A 15865-nucleotide genomic window follows, 5' to 3' on the forward strand; every position below is an offset into this window, starting at 1 on the left:
CAGCCTTGTACCCAATACGTATGCTTACACATACAAGTGCACATGTGCATGTACACACAGATCCCAGACCATATGCTATTACATTTTTTTTTTTCATTCTGTAGTATCAGCTTGCCTTCCTTCAAAGCTGTGCTTGATCTTTCCATTTTTTCATCGTTAAGTATCTTGCCAGCCTCAGAAGCATGGCACAGACTACTTGAGGAGAATAGGGGAGACTGATTTTTCTCACTCCTTAAGTATAATCTCACAGAAGGAACATGTCCTCAACTGGCATAAACCAGCACCTTTTTATTAATGACAACACAGAGGAGGTAACTTTTACCAGCTGAATAAAACCTCTTTGCATGTGTGTGTTCATGCTACTCCTCAAAGGATGCAGACTCTGAACCTCCTCTAGCTTGCTGAGCTAAGAGGAGATCCTGGGAAGGGGACCACTATCCCATTATGCCTTACTTCTCACTCTCCATGAGCTTCTACAAGTGTCGCCTGAGCTCACTGAAACCCTCTTGTTTTGCTTGTGTTGTATGGCCAGAGTGAACACAGCACTTTACCCAAAAAGAATGGCAGTATTTCACCCTGCCCTGCCCAAGCAAAGTTACAACAGCAGAAACTTGGGCACTTTGCCACCTTACTCACTCTGCCCTCCTGCATTTCTTCCTTACACTTCATATGTAGTCTTTCAAACTCCATTTCCATTTGCTGAAGTTCAGTTGTCCATCTTTAGCATTTCAAACTCACGCTTGTGAGAACAGAAACTGTGTTCACTTCCAAATCAAACTGAAATGAATACATGTGCATACAGAAATACTGGCAAAACAAGTATCTGCTCATCTACATGACAGAGGCAGCACGGGTTCTCTCTAACATGTGTTTTTAGTCTTCTGAGACAGGGGTTCCTGAAAGTTTTCTCTTTCCCAAAGAGGAGAAAAAGTGCATTTCTTTGATCTAACCCAATCGTTTTTGATTCTGAGATGAGGCAGTATTATGCTCATCCTTACTCTGCGAAACTGTTTTCATCTTTTCTGTGGTACAACTCACTGCACTGGCAGGACATGACAAACCAGAGCAGCATGCAGCAACACTGTCACCTCTCTCAGATGCTCTGCCTTTCTATCAACACCATCCTAGGCCCCTTCCACCCAGAGCTGTAAGCAGGCTCTTGCTAAGCCAAAAGCAGGAAGACAGCTGCTTTGACAATGGGTACGGTGGCTCCCATCAGACACAGGAGGCTTTTAAAATAAAAACCAAGAAGGATTACAAAAGCAGGAACTAATCCAAGAAAAATAAAGTGTTCCAGGAGCTAGAGGAGTTTTCTTTGTGCGCTTGTCTCAAGCCTCCTTGGTCTGTTGAAGCAGTCTCCTTGTGAAACTATGCTAACAAGTAAAAAGGTCATACCTGTTTAAGCAGATGATAGGATGCTGTGTCTGTTGTTAAACAAGGGAAACTCTCTGTTCCTATAAAGAAATAGAGAAATACACACTCTATTTAGTCTCTATTCAGTGAATTTAGCATATAGTCAACACTATAAGGACTACAAGATGCTGCGTATGTGCACACTTACGTCCAAGCCTTTTTCTCTCAGCTTTATTTCCCAAGGCTAACTTGAGGCACATTAATTCAGATCCCCTGTTATGTCCAGCCTGCTTTGAGACCACCAAGGAGCTGCTTAATCCCTAGGCCTGCCCTAAGAAAAGCTGGCAATGGCTCCAAAAAGCCACCCATCAGGGAAGGCAAATAGAGCACAGCACACTCGAGCCAGACTCCCCCCACTGGGAGACCTGGCAGGGCTGCTGTATGCACAGTCTCTGATGTGGGAGGATCTCAAGCAGGAACAAGGGAAGTGGTTGCAAAGATGTCCAGAAAGTAATGGAAGAAGAGCAAGAGCCCCCCCACTGACTTCCCAGTATGGCATTTCAGAGCAGCTGAAGATACCAATGCAGGGAACTACTCCAATTGCTTCTTAAAACTGTTTTTCTTGCCTTACTTGTATAGCGGAGGGTCTTAAGTCTTCTCCAGTTTATCTGGGATAAATAGCAAAGGTTACCACAGACGCTACTACCCCTTTTGTGACCCTCTTCACTCAGTAAGAAATGCTTGGACACCAAATGCAGTTAGCCTGTTGAAATAACCTCTTCTGCATGTCCTGCTACACAGACTCTCCCCCTATTGAAAGTCTTTGATCAGAGCCCACCAGGGAAAACATTACAGATACGTGTAGCAAACAGACACTGAAGTGGCTGCAATGAGGGAGAAAGGGGCCTCCTTGCCACATGTGTCTTTGAGAATCCCCTAAGTATTATGGGGACAACTGGTACTATCACCTATATTTAAGGCTGCACAGTTTCTGACCTCTCAGATGCTTGTGACTGCTGTTTTTAATGGTTCAGAAATTAATTCCCCATATATGATATCTGACTCAAGCTAATGCTTTTGTTTGGGAGTTGTTTCAAAGCTTCAGCAAGAACAGGCCAGGCATTTCCAGGAACTAGCTTAGTGAGAAATACATGACTAAAACAAAGTTTAAAAGAAGCATAGTATTAAGGTAATGATAAAAAATAGGATGCAAGTATGCAACTAGAGAGAATCATAATGCATAGACATAAAGGGGACTAACCTTAAGCTGGAGAGCAGTTCAGGCTTTTCCCATTTCCAAGCCTGAACTCCCATTCTTTGACACTGAGTTAGTCTCCCTGCCTGCACCATGTCACTGGCATGGGGCTGCGCTAACTACAGCTTTCTACCAGTTTGCCCAGTTAACATCCAGCAAGAACTGAAAGATTTTGCTGCCTTGAAGGGGGAAGGTTTCAGATGGTTCTGACGGCAAATAAATGGAAAGTAACTGCTACACCTTACTGCAGAGGCTGTCAGCAGAGTGTACCATTCACTTACATGCAATAATTAGTTACACTAAATGAGCTGTGGAAATGAGGCTCCAGCCAGCATCAATTCTACCCACCCGCAGGATGAAGAGGAATGTTAAAATCAGCTAATTAAATTTGCTCTGGCTCAGCAGAAAGATCGATGTTCTTGACAGCTGAGTGTTCAGCACTTGGCGTCCCAACAGCCCTCTGATGTGTCACCGATGCAAAATAATGCCACGTAGCCAGAACCAGAGGAGGTGGATGCACGCCTCTTGGGAAAGGTAAATGCAGAAGGCAGGGGCATTCAACAGGGACATTAACAGAAGGATGGACACACCTGCAACATGTATGCCAGATGATCAGATGGCATTTTTGCCAAAAAAAAATTGCGTTGTACTTTCACATTGTCTACTCTACACCATTGAACATGCACTCTAATAGTCTGAACTGAAACCTCAATCACCTCTCTGCTAAAGGTCTACTGCAATAAATGTGGTTTTAGCTGGCAGCAGAATACCAAAAATACCAGACAACCAAAATACAGATGCCAGAAGTTGAAAGGAGTTTTGCTGCCCCAGGAATTTGCTGGAGACAGGCTGTAATCAGCACTTCCACCTCTTGCTGACCGGGAAGAAAATGAGATGTTTCAAAGATTCTTCCCCTGGAAAACAGAAGAGAGACCCACCCACACAGAGGAGCCAACAGCTCCACAATCAGTGCAGTTATCTAGAAAGCAAGAAGTTAACATTTAAGTGCCTGGTCAGAACCTGGCACCACATACATGAATGGGGTTTTCCATTCCCTATGAGCATCTTCTAACAATCACAGTGCAGAATGTGTTAGGAAGGGTTTCTTTTTGTTTGCTTTTCTCCCTGACCATCTGGCTTCAGACAGAAATCCCTAAAGAACCTGTCCCAATAAGGAATTCATTGAAATTGGCACAGTCTTTAGAAAAGTTTTGCACTTTGATGAAGGGACATGCTGGCTTGTCAATGCCGTGGAGCCAGGATGGCAGGGAACGGCGCCTTGGCTGCTCTAAGCATCACCTTTCCCAAGGGACAGGGCACAAAACAGATGAGCTATTTTTCACTCCTAATGGGAAGCTGCCATTAGGAGACCCTTCAATCTTGGATACAGAAACCTTTATCAGGTCATGCAAGCTTATCACAATGAGGAAACCTTACTGAAGTCCTGTTCACAAATAGAGACTGGTAAGTGCATTTAGCATACATTTACTTTCACTTAAGTACATCGTACAGATTTTCTGTTGATGCAGACTAACACAGGTCCAGAGAGCTCTCAGCTGGATGCACTGCGACCTAGCATAAAATGGATAAGGATACCTGTTTATTCTGGCTCTGCCATTCGCCTGTGGGTAGACCACATCACTGACTGCATCCTACTTCCCCTGTTGTATATACTAGGGATTGCATTTCGTTCTTGTTAAACACTTTGACATCTACCTATAAAAACTGATAGAAAAAAACCTATGTGCATATACATACACACACACACACAACAGAGGACTATGGGTCTCTCTTCTGCACAAGGTATTTGTAAGTATTCTTCACTAACATGCACCTACTCCTGCTTCTCCTCTTATTAAACTTTCAAAAACAACCGGCTTGACAGATTTATACATTTTATTCAATTAAAAAAAAAAAAAAAGCATCTGTCTTTTACAGGAGCTGTTTCCCTTTCATTTTGGGGGGCTTTTCCAAAGACTCCTGTATGACCTGTCCAACACCACACCTGTTCTGCACAGTTATCTGTGATGAAAATTACAAGGAGTAAGTGCATACTTTTCCTAAGCTGTTCCACTTCCTCCCCTCAGAAAGGAGTTGTGCTGTTATCCGGAGGGGTCAGCCCATCCCTGCGAGGCACTGACTCTGCCTTGCAGAGATCTATTAGCTTCACCAAGCTGCCTGCAGAATTGCACATTTAAGACTATAAACTCTTCAGTCTGGGAGCTTGTCTTTTGCTACATATTCCCCCAGAGCAGTGTGCAAGCAATGATAAAAACCTAAGTTGTCACAAACTACTTTTAAGCATTTAATGTTTTGTCCAACAATGCATTATACACGTTAGTCTGCTAACAGATCCGATCCATTAGCACCAAAGCTTTCCACATAGCTTTTTCCTTTTAGAGTACACTGTCCTCCTTCCTACTTTCCACATGCCCCCACCCTCCAGTCCCGTCCCCCCCCCGCCCCCACTTCCCCCTCGGCAGCAGAGGCTTAAAATAAGATAACAAACGTTTTTCAAAGGATGCAAAGAAAAATAATCTGATATCTGGAGGGCAGAATTCACTTCACATTTATTATTCAGTTTCCAAAGTGCTATGGAATGAAGGTCAAATATATCTGAATTTCAGTTGGTGTTGATCTGGATGGCGAATGTCTTTAAAGCACTGCAGTTAAAGGAGGCAATCCAGACCCCAGGTTATGCTGGTGTACCCTGGCTGCAGACATGGCCCAGAAATTGAAAAAGGACTGCAGTAGGATGTTGCCTCAACTTGAGAATCAAGAGTCCGGTGCCACCCTGACTGAGAAAAACCCATACTGAAATTTTCACCATCAGTCTGAATGGGTTTTAAGCAGCACATAACTCAGTACTCCCTGCGCTCCTAGAACATGTCTACCCCCGAAAGCTGGCTTAGCAGTACTGTTAGGAAATGTTCCCTTTCAACCCAGCTGATCTAGAAAAAGTTTTGATGCTGCAAAAACAAGCAATGCTGATCTTGCCATAACAAATTTATTTTTTCTAAAAGCTATTAAACTGCTTCTTTGTTAAAATGACTGGGTTACTCTCAACACTCTTTTATTCCCAGTGCTTGTCCGGTGACTACAAAAATCTCCTTTTCACTATAATATCCACATCAAATTTTTCAGTAGGTTAAAAGAAATTTTAAAAACCCTACAGGTTGAGAAAAGTCTATTCATGGGGAAAAGCATCTTGAGGCTGCTACTGCTGGTCTGAGCGGTTCATGGCTGTGAAGGTAGAGGAGACAAGAGTCGGGCTTGGTTATGACTGCGAGGAGGAGATTGGGAAGATGAAAAGCTCTCGGCATCCGAGAATCTTGGGTAACTGGAGCCTGAAATACACTGCAGACAGGAGACACTGTTCAATCATTTATGGAGATCAAGGTTAGCAGTGTCAGCATAGTTGGCTTGGGAGGAAACAGTTTCCTCATCCTCTTGGCACAGAAGTAACTTGGCTACATTAGTGGTTGCCAGTAAGTAAGGAATAAAGAAAGGAAACAGAGAAGGACAAGGAAAGCAAAGGATAAAATGAGTATATCAGTATTTTCACAGCTTGCATACAGCAGCCCAGCTGGGACCCCAAGGGGGTTTGTTTCAGGAACGAGGGAGACAATTGCTACGTTTGATGAAAATATATGGTGTCTGGGTTTTACAAATGGTGGCTCTAATAGTGTATCTGATTTTATAACTAGCTGGGAAAGAAATTATTCTGATAAGAATCACTGCTGAGGCATTTTGCCACATTTACTGGCATAGACCTGTCATTAACACTCCATTTCTCTTAACCACAACTTATTTCTTTTGTAGTTGCTTGGTGAAGATAGGTCTGGGGGCTGTTTTCCTGGTCTTGTCAGGATGAATTTTAATCCATACTGCTTGAAAGATGTGCCACCTGCTATTTTATATCTATAATTTATTGTATAATGAGTTCCTATAAATTCTTATGATAGCTTAAGAGACTTGTAAAATGAATTGCTGGCCTATTTTTTTCTCAGTTCGTCAGCAAAGCAGAAAGAGCTTAGGTCACTTTGAGTTCCTCTAGAGTTCCTCTTTGGCCGCAGCTCTGGCTGGCTTCCTCCACAGAAGAATCTGGCCTCCAGGAGAAGAGCCATTATAAGACTCCCACTGCTAAATGAGAGTGCTGGCATAGCAACGTACCACAGTTTTTGCCATTTGCTTTAAGAAGCCGCAGCTATTTCAGATGCCCATTAAACGATTGTATGGACACAAACTGTATCTTCACATGCTGGAGAGGAAAAGCTCGCTAGAGACTCCTTTCCGGACAAGGACGGTCATTTAGTGAAACGGAAACCGGCAACCCTACAAGTTGGTAGCCAAGAGAAAGTATTTATTTAAGATATGGGACTGAGAAATCTTCCACGTATTAGGGGCACACTGTCCTCACCTCAGTATCATACATCAAAAGACATGTTTCCACACTTCGGTCTAGCACCACACACACAGAGCTCCCATTGGAAGCTGGAGACTTTTCCATTTGGGACATTACTTAACATTCCCCCTACCTCTCGGGGCCAAGACCTTGCCAAACACTACTACTAAGTTTGTAGGAAGTGATTGTGATTTCTTCCTTTTTTTTTTTTCTTTTTAAATGAACAGAAAAAAAAAAACCCCAACGCTACTTCAGAGTAAGGGTACTGTACTACATGCATCTTATTAGACACTGCATTTAATCTGTCTTTGGACTAACAGCACTTTCTAAAACAAGCCATAGCCTTCAGTAAGCTCATGGGTCCAAAGCCAAAAGTGTGTGTTGAAATGAGACTGTTCCCAAGCAGAGCTCTTGCAGCGAATAAAGCCAGGATGTGCCAAGATTGCAGAGGGCTTTCTGACTGTCATGAGCGACAGACACCATCAACAGAGAAAATGAGCCATTGCCTTTCATCTCCTTACAAAAGCCTTGACAGCCAAGCTGTTGAAAACCAACAGTATAGCAGTCCTTCCCTCAGACATCACGGTAATTTGGAGGGAAGAAAAGGGGAGGGAGGAGATGAGGGAAGAAGAGGGCCTGAGGAGCTGGGACAAAGTGTCAGGACAAAGTATCAGGAGAAAGCGTCACAATAAGACTGACAGCTGGGCAGAGCCACTTCCAGCTTTGCTAAGCATGGATTTAGGGAAGCTGAAAACGTGCTGCCCAGAGCACCCAGAGCAGGCAGGACCCTGCACATCCGGATGAGCGTGGTGTGAGCACACACCATGAACCAGCCACAGGTCCATGCTGCCTGCGCTGCTACTCCAAGGACACACTTCAACCCAGCAGCAATGACGGCATTTTCTCAGTTGCCAGTGTTGAGTCTTGTCCTACCGGGGCGGCAGAAGACTCACCCCAGAGGGAAAGCAGCAGTACATTACTCCATGCTAAGCTCTATGCTGCTCTGGTTTCCAGGCTCCCTTGTCCAAAGTTAAAGGTGGGTTTCCTTTCCCTACAGCATTCAGGACTGTAATACAGATACAGCCCATGTGTGGGGTGGAGGTGAACAGACAAGGCAGCTGCAACATCCACCTTCCAAAGGACAGCACAGGAGTCTTTCACAGTTACTGGGGGTCTTAAGGGCAGGAAGGGGGCCTTCTGCAGCTGAGAAATGAAGAAGGACATAAGAGAGGGGGTTAGAAACCAAGAGCTGCTGTGTTGGCTTGGCTCCATCCTCTTGCTTGAGGATCCTTTTCTAACACACCAGTTCTGTTCATCCTGCAGATTTTCCTGTGATAGACTAGGCAGACAGAAAACTTCCTCAGTACATCACATACCCAAGAGTCAACTTGGTATTTCAGAGGTGTGATGGAAATGCAATGTAAGACACAATAAAAATGTATCACTTTCTTTTGGCTTGAGTTGGGTTTACTTTTCTTGTCAGTGTGATATTACACAATTTAAAGGTGTCAATTAAACTTCAGAAGATGATTCTGATGAAAAAGTAATAAAATCCCATTTTACAGCTTTGTAGACTGAGAGACTTCTTGTGGGTAACAGAGTGGGTTACTGCCCGAGACAGGGAGAAAACCAAGTTCTCTCAGCTCCTGCCTCTAATAATAAGGTTGAACACATATCCCCAGCATTACCGCTGATGTAACATGGTGTGTGTCTCCATAATCCTGCAGTAACCAAATGCAGCCTTTTCCGACCATGCCTGTTACACAAACTACATGATGCCACAAGAAGGGCAATGACTCAGGGTTCAGGGCTGCTCTGGGGATGGTATGGGGAAGCCACGTTAGCCTACGGCTAGTCCACAGGTTTCTGTAATCAGCTGGCTGTATGTTATCTCTAATTTTAAATGCTCCAAAGTTAACTTTGAGGAGTAGAGAGCAGGCTGTGCAAATTGTGTGGTACCCATGGTAACTGAGTCTAAGCTGTGGTTTTATACTGAGATGGATATATTTGAGATAACAAGGCCCAAAGCACCAGATTAAACAAGGAAGGGACACAGAAGACATTGGCTAGAACACATCCTTGAAGGCACGGCTCCAGTGTTGCAGCATATGTGCCACCAGAGATGCCCAAGATAAATACAAATGACATAAAAACATTTCCTGAAGATCTCCACCTGGGAGCAAACGTGACAGGGGATGCAGTACAGGTTAGCAGGCATTCCCAGCCCTTTTTTGCAGAAATTTTAGTACCATACTTTGGATTTCTGCTTCTTCCTTCTCCCCAGTTTAGAGTACCCCAGCCAAGCAGTGGTGTGGCAGTACTGACCACATCCCATGGCAATTATGGAAGTTTTACTGGCACTATATTGGAACGAACCACATCACTTCCCTCATGATCATATTGACAGACCCGTTTCACACACATTCCAGTAGTACATGCACTTCCATGCACTCACAATACAACTGCAGGGCAAAAGCTCCCAGAGGCTTTAAACCTTTTATCTTTTAAATCACCTCTAAACTGCTTATCTCCATTAGCAACCTGGAATGCACAAGTCACCTGTCACAGGGTGAAGGGGAATTAAGTAAAGCAAAGTCTTTTGGTAGTTGACAACCGGAAGATTTTTGCTAGTTGACAGCTGGAAGCTTTTTGCTTGCTTTGCTGGGGATTTTCTGGACATCCCCTGCCATCATTTCCTCCAGGCCTGCCTGAAGGTCTGCACCTACAGAGTCCTGAGACATGCCCGCTGACACCCCCTACACATCCCAGCCAGAAAGCCCAGGGACAGCGTCTACAAACTGTTATCAGCCTAATTAGGCCACATCACACCAGCTCAGGAGCTGCTAAGCAGGACAGCCCAGCAAACAACTTCCTCATTCAGCTTCAGAGGTTTTGGGGAAGCCTCTGAGGTGCCAGACTATTTCACAGAAAGACATCCACAGAGCGGACTTCAATGCTGGTGAGTGCCAGCCTCCCTTCTGTCCCAGGGTACAAGCTTACCAGAGGAACCAGAGACCATAATCGACACCTCACCAGGGCCTGCAGCAAGAACGCACAGCGAGAGGTGGCTTAGGAGAGGACAGGGGATGACAGCAGCCCTTGAGGACAGAATCATCACCGTCTCCCCGCTCTAGAGAGACACAGTCTAACCAAGGCAGCTGTCATGGTTAAGACACAGTTGTCCCAGGCCAACTGCTTGACTCTGCTGCAGGAGGTGCCCTGCCTGGTAGCCAGAGTGATGGGGAAAATAGCTGCATGTGCCTTGGCTGTTTGGCTTTGTCATTCCTCTTGAATCTCAGCTCACACTCGCTGTGTCAGTAGGTCAACCTAACATGCGGAGCTGTGACCTGAGACACCTGGAGCCCCGCAACATGGTCTGTCTTGCTGCCCCTCCAGTGGGGGAGACCACCATGGACGGACTGGTGGAGCAGACATCATGTGAGGAACATCTAAAGTCACGACAGTGAGCACGGCCAGGTTTTGTCTGCCAGTCAGGAAGGCTGTGCGTGGGAGAACCACTGCACAAACAGCCAGACACAACCACTAGGGACTGCATGCTCCATAAAGACACTTGTAGTGGAAGGAGACAGACTTGCATATATGCATGCCTTCCTATAACTCAGTAAGAAGTAACAATCTTTGAAAAAATTCAGCTCCTCCTCACTCAGACAACATTTATCCCCAAATCTGAACTTTATTTTCTGCTTGACCAGTGTCAATGCTCATAAAAGTCGACTGTGTCTCCCAGGCTGGGGACTGCTGAAGCAACCACACCTGCCATAAAATTCCTCTTAGCATGCATCTGGTTCCTGCTTTGTGGAAAAAGTAGTGACCTATTGATGACTTAAGTAAATGAGCAATGCTCCATGCCAGAGAGAATATGATACCAGAACCAGCCAGGAAGAGATGTTTCCACTGTGAAACAGGACTCACCAGCAGTCACATATTCACCCCCAGAACACGAGGCGGTTGGCACCAGCACACCCACATCCAGCCTTGCCCCCTTCTCCTGTTTTCCCCTTATTCCACTGTCCACCTCTCTTTTCCCTCCTCCTTGCTAAACTCTTAAGAGCAGCAAACTTAAATGACACTTGCCTAACATCAGGCATTTGGTAAGAAATGCCAATTTCATTAAAAGATCAGTGATGCTTATGGGACATGGGTCCCACAAATGCCAGTTGCATGGTCCCCAGAGGTATGACAGTAGGAAAATTGTCTGAAGAGTCTGAAGTATGATAGTTTTCCAGTCCCTAGGAGCCTCAGTTCCTGGATTCCCCAAAAACAAAAGCTCTTACTTTTGTACCTAATAAAGAAATTAAGAATATATTGGCAAAACCTCTTCTCCCACTCTCCTGGTTACCTGAAAGCCCTTGCCTGTTTGCAGTAGAGTACAGGTGGGTTGAGCTGATAAGAATTCAGGCACAGCTGTCTCACTGCATGCGAGTAACAAATCTGTAAATATAGTGTTGGGATTGGGCAGAGGGCTGTCATAAAACAGAATTTCAAGCTGGGGCAGAGGCTCGAAAACAGACTGTGGGTGCTTCCTGAGAGGCTGTCAAGGCCAGGCTCAAATCGCCTCTCCAAAACAGATGTGTAAACAATTTCTAGTCACAGAGTTTAGACCATTATACTCAGCAAGTCTGTCACCCTCCATTTATACAGTTCATAAAAACTCTGGAGCCCAACTTGCAGCAGAATCCTCTGACTCCTCCATTCCCCCGGGGCCCAGGAGCACCCACTCCCCAGCTCATTTACCCTCCATAGGCTCTGGGGGACACAGTCCCACACGGCCTCCTGCCAGTTACCCACATCCCCAGCCAGGCTCAGTGCTAATCAGCATCAACATTACCATCTCTATAACAAGCGGGCACAAAGGGCCAGCCTCACAGATGGGAGCAGCCATCGGATTTCCCAGCTGTGTTTGGGATTCACGGGCACTTGCAAGTGCATCCTGTCATTAATCCATTCTGCCTGTCTGCTCTTGCAAGAAATCCTACTTTATTTTCAGGGCTCTTTCTGCTCAGGATGCGGGCTGCAGGGTTGGAACAAAATAATGTGCCCATACATAAAGCTCATGACAACAAGTATTGCTGCTACCCACTTGACCAGTAAGGTTTTTTCCTCCTCTCTCTCTCTTTTTTTTTTTTTTTTAAATTTTTTTTATTTTAAGGTGCTGATTCTTTTGCTTCTAAAGAAACTGTGGACTGGCCTTCTCCATGTGCTGGTAAATGGGCAGCTATTGGAGTGGTCCCCTCACACTACAGGGACCCTCTCAGCTCCAGCAGCAGCAGCAGAAACCCAGGCTGATTCAGTACCCCACACCCTGAGCCAATAAGCCTTGCTGAAACATGAAGATTTTCAGCTGGGCTGAGGTGCCAGGCAAAGCAGTCATGCTGCTTTTGAAACCTGAGTTAGTGTTTCCTTACTGGGCTGCACTGAACCAGGTGGGAAGTCCCTGGGTAGATCAGCAGTGCTTGGTGTGGTGCTGCACTGATCACTAATGCCCAGAGCTGGCAGAGATCACCTTGCCAGGTCCCACAAGGTTTCCTGAAATGTTTTCTCAATCCAAGCTCAAGGTATTAAAAAAAAAAAGGAAAAAAAACATCACTGCATATTTCACAGTAGGTCAACTGAAACGTTTCAACTGTTTTACTTGGTTTTTCTTTGAGCTGAGTTTTCCTTCAGAAATTTGAGCTATTCCAAACTGAGTGACTTTTTTCTCCCATTTTCAAGATGTCTAAAAAAAGGCATTTTAAAATCAGAAAAAGGGGGAGGCATTTTTCAGGAATGGGAAGATTTTGAAACCAATCCTTTCTCAAGAACAGTTTTCATTTTATGAATAGTTTTTTTCTGATTAAAAAAAAAAAGTGTTTGATTAGAGAAACTCCATTTAGCTCATCTTCCTAGCTTCAACATCAACTCCAACCCTAACTCTGGGAAACAAGTCCTTTGTTACTTTCCCCAAAGATAAGACAGGAAAAACTAACCGGCTTTCATTTGGGAGAAGTTTGCTGTGAGGACTCTCTCCCACAATGTATATATTCCAGCCATTTGTTTATTTGAAAATTATGTAGTTCCTGTGAAACCAAATGCTCTGTATTTAATAGCTTAACCTATAAGTCATAAAAGCCAAATTCAGCACACTATATTGTTATTAAGAAATAGGGATCCAGATGGCTAGCTGAGGTCAAGCTGAGGCCAGCATACCCATAAAGAATACACACTTGTGTGTCCTTATTAAACCTTATTTAGGGTTTTAGTAAAAACAGGAGTGTTTTCCTTTTAGAGCACTCATTTCAGATAACTTTGTTTACTTCAATAAAATATCCTACATCTTTCACAAAGTTTAAAATAACCAGAAGCTGCCAGAAGTGGAAGACCACTACATTGTGGTTTCAGGGGGAAATGTTGCACCTTTTTTTCACAGAATTAAAAAATAATGCTAACTTGTAACTACTTTTGTTAGAAGCCAGAAGCTGTGTCGAGGTTCCTGCATTTTGGGAAAATTTCCTGGGGCTCGAGGGTCTAGAAATCCTATAGAAATCAGTACCACCTCCTCTTTTACAGCCATCTGCTCAGCCAAGATGAGCCTGTGACAGCGACTGCCTCTAGCTGCAGATTTGTCATCATTTACTGCTTCGCAAAGCTCAGGTGGTCGATACTGAGTGCTGAAGTCTGCGCTTCCTAGCCACTGTGGGTAACGCAGAGGAATCACCACACGAAGTAGTAATCATCACTGCCCACCACCTCACCATTAACCTGACAGAGGACTTGGCTTTTAAGACAAGGTATCTGCAAATCCAAAGGCAACTTTTTGCAAACTGTGGAGGTTTAGAGCAGCAGCTGACATCAGGTTAACATGAAAGGCCTTGGTTCCAACAATAAGTTTGAGAAGGGCTGGTGAGCACTGATCTCTTGGGGCTTCACCACTTCCAGGGTGAAGCCCTGCACCTCACCACAGCTGCCCCAGGGAAGGTGGGGGTCTCTGCCACGTGGATTCAGCAAGACCTGCCTCAGATCCTGTTTCATATTGACATTTCCCAACAGAGAACTAAGTAACAGGTGATAACATTGTGACATGAGACTAGTGCAAGAGGAAGCAGTGAAACAGAAACTGGCAGAAGATCAAAGGATCCTGGTGCTCTCTCAGTTCCCCACAGTATATCCCCTTCCCTCCTCTGAAAATCCTGGTGTCGGCGACCAGACAAAATGAGACGAACTCACCACTAACATCAATAGTCAGCACTGCAGGAGGCACAGATTATACTGCTGGCCAAAATGCTCACAGTTCCTCCTCTCAATTTTCTATCACCCTTTCTCTGATAATTCCCTTTATTTATGAGCAGTTCAAAAGTGTGTTCTCTTATTATACTTTAATTGGCTTATGATTAAGCAAGCAGGCGGTGCTAAGGAGATGAGAAACCGTGGTGCAACACAGTAGAAAGCATCAGATGCCTTATTTCCTCCCTCAAAAAGAACTGTATGGTGCATCTAAAAACACTTAGCAAGTAGCAAGCCAAGAAGAAAACCAGGGCAAATACAGATTTCTACCCTCTTGAAACTAAATCCTTGTAAAGAAAATTATTATTCTCTCTCAGCACCACACACTTCTGATTGTATCAAAACGCCTTAAAATAACAATGCTTTTTCCTAAGCTGACCAATCTCAGGAAATGATTTATGGGCTAAAAGCTGTACTTGACTTGCTGGAGACTACATAAGTACCAGGCTGCACCGGTTATTCACAGTGCCATGGTTTCTCCAACAAAAGACAACACTGATTGCAATACTTTTATGAAGACAGAACGAGTCCAAACCAGTGTTTTGACCTTAAGATTATGGACTTTATGGGTCATAGCAAAGCCATTAGCACCAAACACCCGTTGGAACAATTTTAAAAACTAGTGTTTTATTACCTAATTTACCTAGCGAACTTGCCTCTTTTTTAGAGCTAGCATGTAAACTTGGGGAACTTTCAGAACAGAAGCTCATTACTCAGCAGTGCATAATAGCTTCCTTAAAACACTATGCTGTGTTATATAAATACCTTAATAAAGATTAAAGAAAGTGACTGAAAACCAAAGGTTACTGACCCATTTGACCACAAGGGCTGCAGCCTTCTGTAACATAGGATTTCAGGTACTTCAGCACAATTTAGACCTCATGTCAAATGAGTCACACATAGTATGGAAAGTCCTAAAGAAAACCCAATTATATAGAGACCAGCACTTCTGCCCACCTGGCCAGACACTTTTCTTTACGTTCCTGATCCACTTTCAATTCACACATTTGAAAATGGATTCACAGATCTGGAGCCAACATTACGGAGCAATAGAAAGTTGTTTAAAAACACTCGTGTATAGCAATGAAAAACACAATAAGGAGAATGTCAATTTCTGCACTGATGCATTTGCTAACAACAGTTATACTTTCTATTTTGAGGATATTACAATTTTAAAAAACACCCTATAGCTCAAAAACTATTTCCATAAATGTAAAGAGATGCTAGATCTCCTTAAAAGAAGAGGATGAACCATACTGCTTAGGGATATAACATGATGCCACAAATAAAGGCCTTACTTTCAACTCTAGAATCATTCTCTGCCTTTCACATCCCATCCAAGAGAACGTGGCAACACTTGCAGTCTTCAGTCCAAAGTTCAGGGATTGCTCCTGGTCAAGTGCCTGTCAGGCAATGAGCTCTGCTGAGGACAAACTTCTGTACTAGAAAAGCACAAGCAAGGTGAGTGATATATCAAAACCTCCCTAGCCAAGAGCTAACAGCAAACTTCCATGGTTGTTGTGCAGAAGCAGAAAGCCCTGCACATGCTCCCAGAGCTAAAAGAGGCGGTT

The 15865-nt window shown here is 44.2% G+C and overlaps 1 protein-coding gene across 46 annotated transcripts in view; it reads right to left on the reverse strand.

Moving 5' to 3' along the window:
- The window catches only part of MAP2 (microtubule associated protein 2), a 238050-nt gene that overhangs the window by 103366 nt on the left and 118819 nt on the right, over window positions 1–15865 (reverse strand). For 38 of the 46 annotated variants that reach the window (XM_030017072.1, XM_030017066.1, XM_030017071.1 and 35 more), the window contains one exon: window positions 1396–1454. The exons of 6 other annotated variants lie outside the window; for them this stretch is intronic. The gene's annotated coding sequence lies outside the window, so the exon portion shown is untranslated. Of the gene's footprint in view, window positions 1–1395; window positions 1455–1561; window positions 1583–2956; window positions 3176–15865 lie in introns of those variants that run through there. 2 more of the 46 variants (XM_030017064.2, XM_030017075.1) reach the window with 2 other exon arrangements.

The sequence above is a fragment of the Aquila chrysaetos genome, chromosome 6 (genome assembly GCF_900496995.4).
Source record: "Aquila chrysaetos chrysaetos chromosome 6, bAquChr1.4, whole genome shotgun sequence".
Classification (NCBI taxonomy): domain Eukaryota; kingdom Metazoa; phylum Chordata; class Aves; order Accipitriformes; family Accipitridae; genus Aquila; species Aquila chrysaetos.